This window comes from Cervus elaphus, chromosome 13, assembly GCF_910594005.1.
Source record: "Cervus elaphus chromosome 13, mCerEla1.1, whole genome shotgun sequence".
Classification (NCBI taxonomy): domain Eukaryota; kingdom Metazoa; phylum Chordata; class Mammalia; order Artiodactyla; family Cervidae; genus Cervus; species Cervus elaphus.
In genome coordinates, this window is record NC_057827.1 from 25,380,240 (window position 1) to 25,397,798 (window position 17,559).

At 39.7% G+C, this 17,559-nt stretch overlaps 1 protein-coding gene across 1 annotated transcript in view; it reads right to left on the minus strand.

The window, feature by feature from the left end:
* BLM (BLM RecQ like helicase) overlaps positions 1-12,392 on the minus strand; it is an 87,280-nt gene extending 74,888 nt beyond the window's left edge. Inside the window, exon 1 of the mRNA XM_043922061.1 lies at positions 12,270-12,392. The gene's annotated coding sequence lies outside the window, so the exon portion shown is untranslated. The remainder of the gene's footprint in view (positions 1-12,269) is intronic.
* Positions 12,393-17,559: the final 5,167 nt, after the last annotated feature.

Here is a 17,559-nt window from a genome sequence, read left to right on the forward strand (position 1 = left end):
CTCCAGTGCTTGGGCTCAGTAGTCGTGGCACACTGCTTAGTTGCTCTGTGGCATGTAGGATCTTCCCAGACTAGGGATCAAACCCGTGTCTCCTGCATTGGCAGGCAGATTCTTAACCACTGGACCACAAGGGAAGCCCAATCCCCCCACCTATATTCTTAAGTTAGGCAGTAGTTTACTAGTTTGCTAAATTTTTCAAGATACAAGATTTTGATTGATTAATCATGTTTTTCAGTTCTCTTTCTCATTAATTTCTGCCTCTGTCTTTATTATATTTTTGCCTCTTGTGCTTTCATTTGGTTTACTTTGTTGTCCTTTTTCTAACTTTCCAAGCTTGCAATTTAGTTCATCTATTTTCTTTCCTTCATTTATAATGGCTTTAAAGTTATAAATTCCCCCCTTCATCACTTCATTATATGTGTCTTACAGAGTCTGATTTGTTGTTTTCATTTCATTAATTTTCAAGAATCCTTTATTTCCATTTGTATTTCCCTTGTATCCAACAGTACATTAATAGAAAGTTTTTAATTTTCCAGATGAAGGGCCTTTGCCTATAAAAAAAAAAAAATTCTAAATTTCTAGTTTTGTTGTACAACGATAAGAACAGTTCAAAATATTTGTACTTTTGCAGAAATACTAATGTTTTCTTTGTGACCAAACATATTGCAAAAATTTTAAAAAGGAGAAATTTCACTGAAAACAGAGTTGCAAAGTCTTGAAGGGGGTGCTCTCCTCACATGTACCTTCCTTCACAGCTTGCTTTATGTTCCTGGGCAGGAAGCTTTATCACCCAATTTTTCCTTTATTTTTTACTTTATCACCCAATTTTCTCCTTGTTAAGCAACAGCACAGTCAATGAGATCTGCAACTCAGCCACTCTGAACTCTTGCTTTCCTCCAATGGTCTTGGGTTCAGAGCATCCCTTTCCAACTTCTTTTTCCATATAAAGTGAGGTTGTTCTCCTATGTTTTCCAGGCTTACCTGTGGTTTGCCATAGTTTGCATGTCCTAAATTGCAATTCCTCTGCCATTCCTGAATAAGTTCATTTTGCCAGTAAAATAACCATTTTATTTTTAAGGTTGATAACATGAACTATTTTTTTTTTTTAACATGAACTATTTTTATGAGTGTAAAATGCATACTTGAGTAGATATGTTATTATTGGACTAATCTTACAATTTTTCCATAAAAATTAGTTTTTCAAAGTAAAAAAAAGAGAAAGGAGGAAAGAGATCCAGGAAATCCTCATGTTTGGAAATAAAGGAATATACTTCTTAAAAAAGCATGCATCTGAGACAAGTGCTCGGGCCTGGTGCACTGGGAAGACCCAGAGGAATCGGGTGGAGAGGGAGGTGGGAGGGGGGATCGGGATGGGGAATACGTGTAAATCTATGGCTGATTCATATCAATGTATGACAAAACCCACTGAAATGTTGTGAAGTAATTAGCCTCCAACTAATAAAAAAAAAAAGCATGCATCAAATATAATAACAAAGTGGGCATTAGTATATATTTTTTAACTGAACAATAATGAAAGTTTACATATAAAAAACTTGTGCTATGCAACTAAAGATGCAATTACAGGGAAATGCACAGCCTTAACTATTCTATCTCATATGTTTTTCATTTTCACAAGTGAAAAACAAAATAAGTCCAATGAACATAGAAAGAAGAAAATTATAAAGAGCCAAAATAATGAATAAATAATAGAATCAGTAAACAAGGTTTGTTCTGTGAAAAGACTTATCAAAAACAACAGAAAAAGGATGAATAACTCACTATCAGGACTAAAAGAAGAAACTCAATCACATATAATATAGACATTAAAATAAATAATAGGTTGTTAGGAACAACTTTGAGCCAGTGAAATTTAAAATTTAGATGAAAGGGACAAATTTCTTTACAAACACAGTTATCAAAATTCACTCACAAAGACAGAAAGCCTACAGCCTTACAGTTATTTTAAAGAAATATCTGTGGTTAAAAATCTACCCATAAAGATACTATCAACATCCAAGAGCTGGTGAATTCTTCTGAGCATTTATGACAATAAAATATTCTAATTTTTAAATACTTTATTTAAAATCCCAAATTTTATGAATGATTCAAAAGTACAGAAAGATTGAACCTCCCAACTCTATGAAGTTAGCATAATTTTGGTACAGAATTCTGCAAGGGCAGTTAACAAGAAAAATTACAAGTCAATTCTCATGCATGAATGTAGCTTCAAAAAATCCCAAACAATATGTTAGCAAGCCAAATCCAGTCATGTATAAAATATACTATGACCAAGCTGCACTGTTTCAGGAATGCATGGTTGGCAACGTTAATAAATCAAATTATTAAAGCAGAAGAATCTTATGATTTTTCTCAAGAGCTGCAGAATAAGCATATGGTAAAATCAAATAAGTATCCATTCACAATGAGATCCATTCTTTATGAAAACTCTTATCAAAGAAGGAATAAAAGGGAACTTCCCTAACCCTACAGAGGGGATATACAATTAAAAAATAAACAAGTCTCCATCCAGTGGGATGAAATTTAGAAAGCTTTTCCTTTTAGATCAGGAACACTACAGGGATGCCCACTCTCACTACTTCTATATGATGGGCACTGGAAGTTTAAGCCAAAGCAATACAGCAAGAACAGTAAATAAACGGTACAGGAGGACGGGAAAGAAGCAGAATATTAACATTCACAAATGAGACAACTGTGTATACAGAACGACTAGAAGATCTTCAGATTAATGGAGGGGGAAAGCCTCAAGAAGATGTAAAGGGCAAGGAAACAGATTCTTCCCGAGGGATTCCAAAAAGGAACACAGCCTTGCCAACACCTTGATTTTAGCCCAACGAGACCCATTCAACTTTGGGACTACAGACTGTAAGATAATAAATCTGTGTTGTTTCAAGCCACTGAATTTGTGGTTACTTGTTACAGCGGAAAACAAATGCAGTGAGTTTAGGCAGACTGTTGGATATGATGTTAGCATACAAAAATTAATTCTATTTTTATATACTACCAATAAACAGAAAATTTCAGAAAGCTTACCACTTACAATGGCATAAAAATGTTAAAAGTCCAAAAAATAAATCTACCAAACTATGTCTATGATTCTGTTCAGAAAATTATAAATAATTATTAAGAGAAATTAAGGAGTAATCAAAGGACTCTGTGAGACCCCGTGGAATTCTCCAGGCAAGAATACTGGAGTGAGTTGCCATGCCCTTCACCAGGGAATCTTCCTGACCCAGGGGTCGAACCCAGGTCTCCTGCATTGCAGGCAGACTCTTTACCATTTGAGCTACCCAGGAAGCCCACAAGGAATAAACAAATATTTGAATCACAGTCATGACTGGAAGACAACACTGTCAAGATGCCCATTCTCCGCAAACTGATGTATAACTTCATGCAATTCTAATCAAAATTCTTTTTTTTCCCTTGAAGGAATTTAATAGCTGAGAGTATAGTTTATATGGTGATGCAAAATTCCCAGAATAGCCAAGACACTCTTGAAGACCTACAGGGTCAGAAGACTAGCGCCAGCAGACATATGAGGACTTACTAAAAACCTACTTTAAAAACAGTGAGATACTGATGCAAGGATAGGCAAATAGATCAGTCTCTGGTCTAAAGAGACTAAAGAATCCACAAGCAAGACATTTATATACAATATAAGTGTCCACAATATACAGACACTAAATTTATGACAAAAGGGGCACTGCAGAACACTAGGGAAGGAGTCTTTCAGTAAATGGGGCCAGGGCACTGGATATCTACATGAGAAGAAATGAAATTTAAACACTACTTCAATCCACAGACATAAATCATTTTCAAGTGAATTGCAGCTCTAAATGTAAAGGGCAAAACAATAAAGTTTCTGGAAAATAATATGGAATAATTCTATAATCACCAAGAGATTTATCAAACAAGATATAAAAAGCTCTAACAAAAAAGATAAAGATAAGAAAAACTGAACTGTCATTTTAATTAAGAATCTTCTGTGTGCCAATTAGTTTAAAATAACTTGCTTGGTGGCTCAGACAGTAAAGAATCTGCCTGTGATATGTGAGACCTGGGTTTGCTCCCTGGGTTGGGAAGATCTCCTGGAGAAGGGAATGCCAACCCACTTCAGTATTCTGGCCTGGAGAATTCCATGGACAGAGGAGCCTGGCGGGTTAGAGTCCATAGGGTTTCAGAGTCGGACATGACTGAGCGACTTGCACTTTCAAGACCTGACACCTGAATATAAAGAAAAATAAGATCCTAATTGAACTTCCCAGGTGGCAGAGTGGTCAAGAATCCACCTGCGATGCAGGAGACTCAGCTTAGATACCTGGGTTGGGAAGATCCTCTAGAGGAGGAAATGGTAACTCACTCCAGTGTTCTTGCCTGGGAAATCCCATGGACAGAGGAGCCTGGTGGGATACAGTAGAGGGGGTTGCAAAGAGTTGGACACGACTGAACACAAGCACAAGCAAGCAAGCAAGGTCCTGATTAGCACACAAGTTAGGATAACTGTTCTCTTTGGGGATGAGGATGAGAGGAGGCTTTTGAAGGTGCTAGCAATGTTCTAACCTGGGACATGGGTACAGAGGTGTTTGTTTTGATACATGTCATTAAGCTGCTATTGGTGGGATCCCCAGAGACCACGCCCTCATGTTCAGTGATGAAGGACCCCCAGGCATACAGTCCCAACACACAGCTAAGTTTCATTACAGCAAGCGGTAAAGACACACCATCAGATCAGCAAGGGGAAAAGACACGAGAGTCCGTAGGAGTCCATGCTGGCTTTACACACTCTCTCCCTCCCAGACAGCATGCTCTCTCTCAAGGAAAGCGTAGCTACATGTGCGCAATGGCTCTTCCCTAGGGAGCTCACCAGAGATGCAATGGTTAGGGTCTTTATCTAGGGCTGGTCACACAGGAACCCTTTAACCCCAAAATATCAGCTTCTCAGAATGAAAGCAAGTGTTAATGCCCCACGTAGGCAAAAGGACCTTAATAGCTTAGGAAAGATTCCAAAAGCCGAGTTCCTAGACACCAGTCAAGGGCCAATCTTGCATGCAGGTCTTTCTAAGGATAATTCTGAGGCCTACTATGTTAACTCATTTCTACAAAGCTTATGGGCTTCCCTGGTGGCTCAGCAGTAAAGAATATGATCCCTGGGTTGTGAAAATCCCCTAGAGAAGGAAATGGCAACCCACTCCAGTATTTTTGCCTGGGAAATCCCATAGATAGTGCCTGGCGGGCTACAGTCCATGAGGTCACAAAAAAGAGCTGGACGTGACTTAGCGACTAAACAACACAGTTTATTTGGATGTTTTCTGCACTTTTTCCCATGAAATATAATATGTATTATTTTACAGTAGGGTGGAGGAGAGAAACTTAAGAGTTTGGGATTGTACACATTGCTATATTGAAAATGCATAATCATCAAGGACAAACTGTGTAACACAGGGAACTCTGCTCAATGTTATGTAACAACCTAAATGGGTAAAGAATTTGAGAAAGAATAGATACATGTGTATATATAACTGAATCACTTCACTGAACAACTAAAACTATCAACATTGTTAATCAAACTTTCAACATTGTTAATCAAAGTTCAGTTCAGTTCAGTTCAGTCGCTCAGTCATGTCCAACTCTTTGCAATCCCATGAATCACAGCACGCCAGGCCTCCCTGTCCATCACCAACTCCCAGAGTTTACTCAAACTCATGCCCATCGAGTTGGAGATGCCATCCAGCCATCTCATCCTCTGTCGTCCCCCTCTCCTCCTGCCCCCAATCCCTCCCAGCATCAGGGTCTTTTCCAATGAGTCAGCTCTTCACATGAGGTGGCCAAAGTATTGGAGTTTCAGCTTCAGCATCAGTCCGTCCAATGAACACCCAGGACTGATCTCCTTTAGGATGGACTGGTTGGATCTCCTCGCAGTCCAAGGGACTCTCAAGAATCTTCTCCAACACCACAGTTCAAAAGCATCAATTTTTCGGCATTCAGCTTTCTTCACAGTCCAACTCTCACATCCATGTGACCACTGGAAAAACCATAGCCTTGACTAGATGGGCCTTTGTTGGCAAAGTAATGTCTCTGATTTTCAATATACTACCTAGGTTGGTCATAACTTTCCTTCCAAGGAGTGTCTTTTAATTTTATGGCTGCAATCACCATCTGCAGTGATTTTGGAGCCCAAAAAAATAAAGTCTAACACTGCTTCCACTGTTTCCCCATCTATTTCCCATGAAGTGATGGGACCAGATGCCATGATCTTAGTTTTCTGAGCTTTAAGCCAACTTTTTCACTCTCCTCTTTCACTTTCATCAAGAGGCTTTTTAGTTCCTCTTCACTTTCTGCCATAAGGGTGGTGTCATCTGCATATCTGAGGTTATTGATATTTCTCCTGGCAATCTTGATTCCAGCTTGTGCTTCATCCAGCCCAGCGTTTCTCATGATGTACTCTGCATATAAGTTAAATAAACAGGGTGACAATATACAGCCTTGACGTACTCCTTTTCCTATTTGGAACCAGTCTGTTGTTCCATGTCCAGTTCTAACTGTTGCTTCCTGACCTGCATATAGGTTTCTCAAGAGGTGGGTCAGGTGGTCTGGTATTCCCATCTCTTTCAGAATTTTACACAGTTTATTGTGATCCACACAGTCAAAGGCTTTGGCATAGTCAATAAAGCAGAAATAGATGTTTTCCTGGAACTCTCTTGCTTTTTCGATAATCCAGCGGATGTTGGCAATTTGATCTCTGGTTCCTCTGTCTTTTCTAAATCCAGCTTGAACATCTGGAAGTTCACAGTTCACATATTGCTGAAGCCTGGCTTGGAGAATTTTGAGCATTACTTTACTAGCATGTGAGATGAGTGCAACTGTGCAGTAGTTTGAGCATTCTTTGGCATTGCCTTTCTTTGGGATTGGAATGAAAACTGACCTTTTCCAGTCCTGTGGCCACTGCTGAGTTTTCCCAATTTGCTGGCATATTGAGTGCAGCATTTTCACAGCATCATCTTTCAGGATTTGAAATAGCTCAACTGGAATTCCATCACCTCCACTAGTCAACTATACTCCAATATAAAATAAAAAGTCAAAAAATTTTCATAATAAAAATGTTTAAAAATAGTTGACTAAAATTATATTAAATCCACTTTTAAGAGCCACAGATGAGAAGGTATCAGCAATATATAACAAATAAAAACTATCTGGAATGTAAAAATAACTCCTAGAAAACAAGAAAAAGACAACTACACAGAAAAGACAGAATACTTGAAGAGTCACTTTAAAAAAGAGGAAATAGTCCATGAATACAAGGTGTTCAACTTCATTAATAATCCAGGGAACTAAAACCATAAGAAAATACATACACCTACCCGACAAGCAAAAAACAAAATCACAGTATCAAATATTAGAAAGGATGTGGGGCAATGAAAAGTCTAATACACGGGTAGGAGTGCAACCACTTTTGAAGACCATTTGGCTTCGGATCGAAAAGTAAAACCTATACATACCCTTAGACCCAGTACTTCTACTCTTAGTTATACACAAACTAAAGAATGTGTGTAGCAGGGAGTATACACAAGAACATTCAGAGCAACATTAATAGCCAAAATCTGAAACCAGCCCAAACGCCATCAAAAGCAGGGTGGATAAACTGAGGCACAATCACATAGCAGAATATTCTATGGCAACAAAATAAGCTTTTATTACAAATCATTAAATTATTTAAAAAAATTAGAAAACCTATATCTGCGCCTTCCCTGGTGGGCCAATGGTAAAGACTCAATGTTTTCAATGCAGAGGGCACAGGTGCAATCCCAGGTTGGGGAACTAATACCCTCATGCCACACGGCATGGCCAAAAAATTAAAGAAGAAAAGGAAAACCTGTATCTACAATACGGAAGAATCTCACAAACATAATATTGAATCAAAGAAGAAAGACAAAGTAGAAACATAAACCATCAAGCCACTTACTGAGTTCAAAACCAGGCAAAACTGAATTAACTACAAAACTTACAGGTTCATACGTGGATAAGTTAATAAGAAAATTATTATTATAAAAAACAGGAAAATAGTTATCTCCAGTGTAGGGAGGATGTTATGATGAGGGATGCACACTTCTGGGGGTACTGATAATGTTACATTTCTTCATCTGGGTGACAGTTACATGTAATTACAGTTTTATAATTACTCTTTACATTTACATAATTTTAATATAAAGTTAAACTCTAAATTCTTTATACATATACATACACACACACAATGTACTTAAAAAAAACAGCAAATTATGAATACACTAAGGTTATTTAGAAATTTTAAAACTTAAATTTCATGAGAAAATAAAAACAGCTGAAGTGAGTGAAAGACAGGATTATGACTGCAAAATTTTTCTTGATATTGAGAACATGGTTCATTAAGATATAAGACTTTTTAGATAAAGTAAACCCAACAGTTCCTTGCTATTCTTTAAGAACAAAGTCCCTATGTCATAATGCCAAGACCTTTCACTAGCTGATTTCAACCTGTATTTTCACTCTGTGCCAGGGATTGTAGGCAGCACTAGAGGACAGAGTTAGGCAAAGACATAATTATTACCCTCAATGAGCTTCTAGACGAGTAGGAAATAGACATGCCAATAAATAATTATAATGGAATGGGGTAAGTCCTACAATAAAATCTTTTCTTAAAAGTCTTATGACTTCCCAGATGAAGGTAAAATTCAGGAAAATCATAGAGCAGCTTTCCAAAGAATACTGAATTGGATCCTGAAGGACAACTGGAACCTTTCAGATAGGGTGGAAGTTGTGAGGAGTAGTCAATGCACTATTTGTGCAAAGACTGGTGTGTACTAACAAGGATTAGAGGAGACCATTGAAAGGCCTCATGTATCAAGCTACAAGCAACGGAGACCCACAATGGCTTTTGGCATTTTGCTCCCCAAAATACTCTGCAGTTACCCATGGATCTCTTTTTCTATCCTTTCTTCCCTTAAACGAAATAAATACAAAATATAACCCAAGTAATATACAGCTGCAATGCAATCCCATGAAATTTTTCACAGAATTAGAACAAATAATTCTAAAATTCATACAGAATCATAAAAGACCTCAAACTGCCAAAGCAATTGTGAGAAAAAAGAACAAAGCTGGAAGTATTGCTCGCCCAGACTTCTGACTACACTGCAAAGCCACAGAAATCAAAACAGCACAGTACTGGCATAAGAACAGACACATAGATCCATGCACCAGGATAGAGGGCCCAGAAATAAACCCACACACCTGTGATCAATTAATTTATAATAAAGAAGGCAACAATATACAATGGAGAAGAGTCTCCTCAACAAGTGGTGCTAAGTAAACAAAAAACCCAATCAAAAAAATGGGCAGGAGACTTTAACAGACATTTTTCAAAGGCATACAGATGGCTAACAAGTACATGAAAAGATGCTCAATACTGCTAATTATGAGAGAAAATGCAAGTCAAAACAATGAGATAACACCTCATAATATCAGTGATATCTGACTCAAGGTATCAGTCAGAATGGCTGTCATCAAAAAGCCTACAGATGATAAATGTAGGAGAGAAAGTGGAGAAAAGAGAACCCTTGTATACTATCAATGGGAATGGTGCAGCCATCAAGCAAAGCAATATGGAGGTTCCTCAAAAACTGAACTACCATATGATCCAGCAATTCCACTTCTGGGCATATATCTAGAAAAAATGAAAATACTAATTCAAAAAGACACATGCATCCCAATGTTCATAAAAGCACTATTTACAACAGCCAAAACATCAAAGTAATGCATCAGCAGATGAATGAATAAAAAAGATGTGGTGTATATACACACACACACACAGACATAAATAATACTCAGTCATAAAAAAAGAGAAATTCCGCCATTTGCAGCAATATGGGTGGCCTTAGACCATTATCCTGCAATAACATTTAATGGAGTATAATCTGCAAAAATACTGAATTGCTATGCTGTATACCTGAAACAAATACAATACTGTAAATCAACTATACTTCAAAGAAAAATATTACATATTAAAATATATAATTAACTAGTACTACTATATTTAATACAGTGTTTATATTTAATTTTATATTATATATTTCCTTTAAAATTTTTTATTTTAAATATTTCAAACATACAGAAAGGTACAGAAAATAGAACAGTTCCCATGTACCCACCAACCAAATTTAAGAATTTAAATTCTGTCCTGTTGTTATTTAGAACCCATGGACTGTAGCCCACCAAGCTCCTCTGTCCATGAGATTTCCCAGGCAATACTGGAGTGGGTATCTCCAGGGGAATATTCCAGAACCAGGGATCAAACCTGCATTTCTGTATTGGCAGGAGAATTCTTTACCACAGAGCCATCAGGAAAGTCCAAACTCTATCCTATCTCTCTTTTAAAGGCATAAAACATTTCAGATATATTTAAAATTCTATTCACTTCCCCTATCTTCCTCTTCAGAGACTGTGACTATCCAAAGTGGATGTGTATAATTTCCCTGCACACTGTTCTTTTACTGCTCATCTAACATCTTTTTCCAATTTTTAAATCCTGGGTTTCCTCATCAGTAAAATGAAGGCAATAGCTCCCAGTTGCTGGGAGGATGAGAAATACTATGCATAAGGTGGCTATCATGGAGACTGACACTGAAAATGATTCAAGATCCAGAAATTTCCTTTCCTCCTACTAGACTATAAGTTACTTTTTGACAGTTAGCAGCCTGGCTAACTAAATGTTGTTTCAATTTAATTCTATTTATTATTTCACAGAATATTTAATTCTATTTATTATTTCACAGAATATTTAATTCTATTTATTATTTCACAGAATACTCTGCCTCTCCCTTCTCTAATTTCGGCTCTCTCACCTAGCCTCTCTCACTATTTCCCTTAACCTTTTTTTTTTAATTGAAGTCTAATTGCTTTACAATGTTGAGTTAGTTTCTGCTGTAGATAAAGTGAATCAGTTACATAAATTGCTCCTTAGTCTTCTTGACAGGAGCACAGGAGTGCTATTTATCCACGCTGGTGGCACCAGGAGCTGTCAGGCTGTTGTTTTTCTCCATAACTTGTGGCCGACTCTTTTGCGAACCCAGGGACTGCAGCCCGCCAAACTTAAGCCCCTCCGTCTATGGCATTTCCCAAGCAAGAATACTGAAATGGGTTGCCATTTCCTTCTCCAGGGTATCTTCCTAACCTCGGGATCAAATCCATGTCTCCTGCATTGGCAGGAAGATTCTTCACCACCAGGGAAGCCCAAGCGGTCAGGTACCTGCTCCATTTCAGGCTATTAGACGCCCAAAGTCCCAGGAAACCTAAGGGCAAGTAAGGGGTACAGGAGGAATCCCCCTGTTATACAAGGTGTTTTGGGGTCTGTCAGTTCTTAATTTAAATCCTATCTCTAGCATTTAATCACCAAACGCCCTTTCACAAAGACACTTGTTTGTGCTCTAGTCTCAATGGCTAAAGCGAGAACAAATCCTATCTAGTTCTCTGGGTGGTGATAAAAGAACCCTTACTAAGTAGTTAAGTATTCTATGAAGCATTTACCGGCATATACAGCATTAAGTCGGTTCAATACTAACAACTCCAAGATGTAAAATAGGTCATCTTCTTCATATGAGAAGGAAACTGAGGCACTTTAAGTAAGAGTGGGAGAGTCACAGACCTAGTATGTGCAGAGGCCGGCATCTGAACTCAGGAAATCTGATACAGTCTGTGCCCTTAACCATTTCCCTTTGCTGGGGGTAAGCTACAGTTTTAAGATAACGGGGTGTCGGGCACGTGGTACACAGCAGACACTCAAAACACCACTCCCTGGCTCATGATTGTGGAAGGCCACTTAGAAAAGTACAATGTTTTGGTTTTCCCTCGGTAGAGAAACCGGGTAGTGCCAGAAACCTAAACAGTGACTGTTCTGGGCCAGGCATCAGGGCAGGCACTGGTGCACACGAACAAGAATATAGTGGGTGCTAGGCCGGCTCTGCCCCCGACGCCCTGGGACAGCCTGGTACAGTTAGCCCCGGCCCCCGGGCCTCTGTTTCCGCATCTGAGGATCCCTATGCGTCTCTTCTTTCCTCTCATGCCGCTCGCGGGGCTGGAGGACTCAGGACTCTGGCCTAGCCGAACCAAGGGAGACAACGGGAGGAACCGGAGAGGCCTCCTTCTCCATCCCTGGGCCGGATGGCCAGGAACGGAGCTGGGCCAGGCGGACAACAGGTAAGTCGGCGTGCGCGGGAACTCACCTCTCCTACAGTCGAAGCGGGCGGAACCAGGATCTAAACTACCCGCGTTGCTGCCACAGCCCCGGCGCCGCGCGCCAGCTCATTTCGCGCCGGAAGCCGACAGATTCCGATTGGCTGCGTCCTGAAGAAGCCGACCAATACTGTCCCTCGGTGGCACCTGTCCCCCGCCCCGTGGGCTGCTGGGGCGGGATCCGCGTACAGGGCCGAGAGGGGCACGTATTCGCAAAACCCAATCAAAGCCCGGAATTCGAGGTCAGGTGACTACGGTTAATCCCCCGGGCTTCCGGCCTTGGCAGAGTCCTTTGTTTTTAGTGAGTTACCGAGTGTGTTGCAAAAGACTGTCAATGAGAAAGGCCCCTGGAACTCGACTGTGGCTGAATTGAAAACCCCCGCGTTTAAGGGGAGCCTGAGATTTTTTAGTTCCCATAGGCCCCGTCAAGGCTCTGAGCCCCGGTCTTTCTGGTTCTGTCTCTGAGACTTTGACTCCTGTTCTCTCCACCTGCTTGGTAATGCAGGCTTCTGCCCCACACAGTGTCTTCTAAGTGAGCAACTGGAAATTGTCACTGATGGAGAAAAGGGTGTCGAACTCAGATGCATGCAGGGACATGTGCAGTAGGTGCTGAGGTTCCAAGTGATTTTTTCCATCAGGGTACTGTCGGCCCTCTGATGCCAGATTTTCTTTACTTCCTAAAGAAATGAATTTATTTCTCCTTAAAAAAACCTGAAAAATCTGTTTCAGTGTGAAGCAGCTGTATGTATACATATATCCCCTCTCTCTTGAATCTCCCTCCTTCATCACCACCCCCATGGCACCCCTCTAGGTCATCACAGAGAACAGAGTGGAGCTCACTATGCTCTACAGCAGCTTCCCATTAGCTATCTAAATCTGTTTTTTAAATGTTCGGAAACAAAGCCGAATGGGACAATCAGAACACATCCCTGTTGAATTACTCTAGGAAAAAAGCAACAGCAGAGTCAGCTAAGCAGGCTTTTAATGGCAAAATGATCAGACAGGAAGCAGGATAGGGATAAAGAACAAAGAGTGACAAATTTACCAAAAGAATAAAGCGGTAACTTTTAAATTCAAAGGGTACCACAAGTAGGACCCTCTCTCAGAATTCAATAAAGTTTGACGCTCAGCTGAGATCGCCTAAACCACACACTGCCTGAATTCTTTTGCTTTTTTCTTCACTGCCTTTCAACTTTGTGCTCTTGTCCAGCGCCAGGCATTGTGCCAGGCCCTGGAGAGTGTCCTTACGTTCTTTTAGACATCTTTTGAGGAGGCAGACACTTGTACACTTTATGACGACAACACAAGCGGTAACAATGCTGACCTATGTTACAGAGGTACCTAGGAGAGCAGATTTGTCAGGTTAGGTGAGGATTTCAAAAGGTGTGCTGATAGCTGAGAGATAAATAGCATGTATGATCTGTAGGCAAAGGCCGGGAGACGAAAAACTATGTAAGGTAGCTTTAAGAAACTACCCGAAAGGGGGAAATAGAAATTACACATTAGAGGAAACAGATGACACACGTCAGTTTGGACTTCACTCTGAAGACAAATAGCAACTGTTGGTTTTGGGGGACAAGTGAGATAGGGAGATGTTTGTGTACTACCCTTAAGTAAAATCAGTGATTTTTATATATATACATAAACAAAATATGTTTATGTATACATATATACATAAATACATACATACATAAAAATGTATCTCCACCACTCAAGTTATATACCATTTCCAGCACCCAATAAGATTCCCTTGTGGAACTTCCATTGTGGAGTTAATTTCTGCCCTTTTCCTTTCTGAACATAGTATCTTCAAGCTTCATCTGTCTGTGTACCAGTAGTTCATTCTCTTTTATTACTGTGTAATGTAGAGGAAAACTGAAAAATTTTGAAATGGTCTAAAAACATGAGCTCTGAAATGGTTTAAAAATTGAGTATCCAGTGAAACCGTGGTGCTGCTTGCACACCCATCTGGGATATCTGACTTGATGAGTGTTCCATACCTTTCATTGTCATGGAAATAACTTAGTTTTTTTAAAGATCTATTATTGTGTATAGAAATGCAAATTGTGTTCAGTGCAATGTATTTTATTACTGCACTGTGGGTTTCATCAGTTCTGCCAGGTTTTGCATCTATTTGTAAAGCATTTCATTATTCCTCATTTATTATGTGCCTGCCTGCAGTACTTTGAACTTTTCTTTGAACTTTGTATTAATATCTTCCTGAGTCCCAATAATTAATGTCTTAAATATTAATAAAACCTTTTATACATTCATTTTATATCTATGTGAGAGCCTTGATTAAACTAGATTTTTAAAAATTATTCTTTAACAATAGTCTGCAGTTGTATGAACACTGTACAGTTTATTTATCCATTCATCCGCTGATGGGCATTTTAATTTTTTCCCTTTGCCTATTATAAAGCTGTTATGGATGCCTTTGTATAAATCTTTTTGTGAATAAGTGCATTAATTTTTCTTGGTAAGTATCTAGGAATGGAATTTCTGAGTCATGGAGTAACTTTGGTGAAAACGGACTTGTTTTCAAAGTGATTGTACCATTTTACACTGCCACCAACACCATATGAGTTTCTTACTTTCTGCATCCTTGCCAACACTGGGAATTGTCAATCTTTTCCATTTTAGCTATCTGTAGTTACTCTATGGTATCTCATTGTGGTTTAATTCACCATTACCATAGAAGGTTTTTATGAGGGAAGGGACTGAATAAATTTACATTTTAGAAAATTCTTTCTGGCTCTTATGTAGAGAATGATACTTGTACACCAAAGCTCATAGCAGCATTATTCACAATAGCCAAAATGTGGAAAGAATTCAAGTGTCCATTGGCAGATGAATGGATAAACAAATGTGGTCTATACATGCAAAGGAATATTATTCGATCTTAAGAAGGAATGAAATTCTGATATATGCCACAACATGAATGAACTTTTCATACTGTTCATGGGGTTCTCAAGGCAAGAATACTGAAGTGGTTTGCCATTCCCTCCTCCAGTGGACCACGTTTTGTCAGAACTCTCCACAATGACCCGTCTGTCTTGGGTGGCCCTACATAGCATGGCTTATAATTTCATTGAGTTAGATAAGGCTGTGGTCCATATGATCAGATTGGTTAGTTTTCTGTGATTGTGGTTTTCATTCTGTCTGACCTCTGATGGATAAGGATAAGAGGCTTATGGAAGCTTCCTGATGGGAGAGACTGACTGAGGGGGAAACTAGGTCTTGTTCTGATGGGCAGGGTCATGCTCAGTAAATCTTCAGTCCAATTTTCTGTTGATGGGTGGATCTGTGTTCCCTCCCTGTTGTTCAACCTGAGGCCAAACTATGATGGAGGTAATGAAGATAATGGCAACCTCCTTCAAAAGGTCCATGCAATGCCACACTCAGTACCCTTGACCCCACAGCAGGCCACTGCCAACCCACGCCTCCACTAGAGACTCCTGAACACTCACAGGCAAGTCCGGGTCAGTCTCTTGTGGGGAAACTGCTCCCTTTTCTTGGGTCCTGGTGCACACAAGGTTCTCTTTGTGCCCTCCACGAGTCTGTTTCCCCAGTCCTGTGTAAGTTCTGGCAGCTCTATGGTGGGGTTAACAGCAACCTCCTCCAAGAGGGCTTATGCCATACCCACTACTGCACCCAGAGCCCCTGCCTCTGCAGCAGTCCACTGCTGACCTGTACCTCCACAGGAGACACTCAAACACAGTTCTGGCTCAGTCTGTGTCCTGGTGCTCACCAGGTTTGTTAGAGCCCTCCAATCATCTCTGGTGGGTATGGGGTTTGATTCTAAATGCAATTTTGCCCCTTGTACTGTCTTACTGGGGCTTCTCCTCTGCCCTTGGACATGGGGTATCTTTTTTGGTGTGATCCAACATTCTCCTTTCTATGGATGTTCAGCAGCAAGTTGTAATTTTGGAGTTCTCCCAGGAGATGAGCACACGTCCTTCTACTCTGCCACCGCAAAAGGCAAGATGGGTGAGGATGTTTGCTATGACCAGTGCATTCTCTTGGCAAACTCTGTTAGCCTTTGACCTGCTTCATTTTGTACTCCAAGGCCAAATTTGCCTGTTACTCCAGGTATCTCTTGACTTCCACCGGAATGGGTGAATTTAACTCAGATGACCGTTATATCTACTACTGTGGGCAAGAATCCCTTAGAAGAAATGGAGTAGCCATCATAGTCAACAGAAGAGTCCAAAATGTAGTACTTGGATGCAATCTCGAAAACGACAGAATGATCTCTGTTCGTTTCCTAGGCAAACCATTCAATATCACAATAATCCAAGCCTATGTCTTGACTAGTAATGCTGAAGAAGCTGAAGTTGAATGGTTCTATGGAGAACAATAAAACCTTCTAGAACTAACACCCCAAAAAGATGTCCTTTTCATTATAGGGGACTTGAATGCAAAAGTAGGAAGTCAAGAGATACCTGGAGTAAAACGCAAATTTGGCCCCAGAGTGCAAAACAAAGCAGGTCAAAGGCTAACAGAGTTTGTCAAGAGAACACACTGGTCATAGCAAACACTCTCTTCCAACTACACAAGAGAAGATTCTACACATGGACATCACCAGATGGTCAATACCAAAATAAGATTGATTATATTCTTTGCAGCCAAAGATGGAGAAGCTCTATACAGTAAGCAAAAACAAGACCAGGAGCTGACTGTGGCTCAGATCATGAACTCCTGTTGCCAAATTCAGACTTAAATTGAAACAAGTATGGAAAAACACTAGAACATTCAAGTGTGACCTAAATCAAATCTCTTATGATTATACAGTGGAAGTGAGAAATAGATTTAAGGGATTCAATCTGATAGAGTACCTGAAGAACTGTAGATGGTGGTTCATGACATTGTACAGGAGACAGGGATCAAGACCATCCCCAAGAAAAAGAAATGCAAAAAGGGGAAATGGTTGTCTGAGGAGGCCTTACAAACAGCTGAGAAAATAAAAGATGCAAAAGGCAAAGGATAAAAGGAAAGATACACCCATTCGAATGCAGAGTTCCAAAGAATAGCAACGAGAGATAAGAAAGCCTTCTTCAGTGATCAATGCAAAGAAACAGAGGAAAACAAAAGAATGGGAAAGACTAGAGATCTCTTCAAGAAAATTAGAGATACCAAGGGAACATTTCATGCAAAGATGGACACAATAAAGGACAGAAATGGTATGGACCTAACAGAAGCAGAAGCTATTCAGAAGAGGTGGCAAGAATACACAGAAGAACTATACAAAAAAGATCTTCGTGACCCAGATAACCAGGA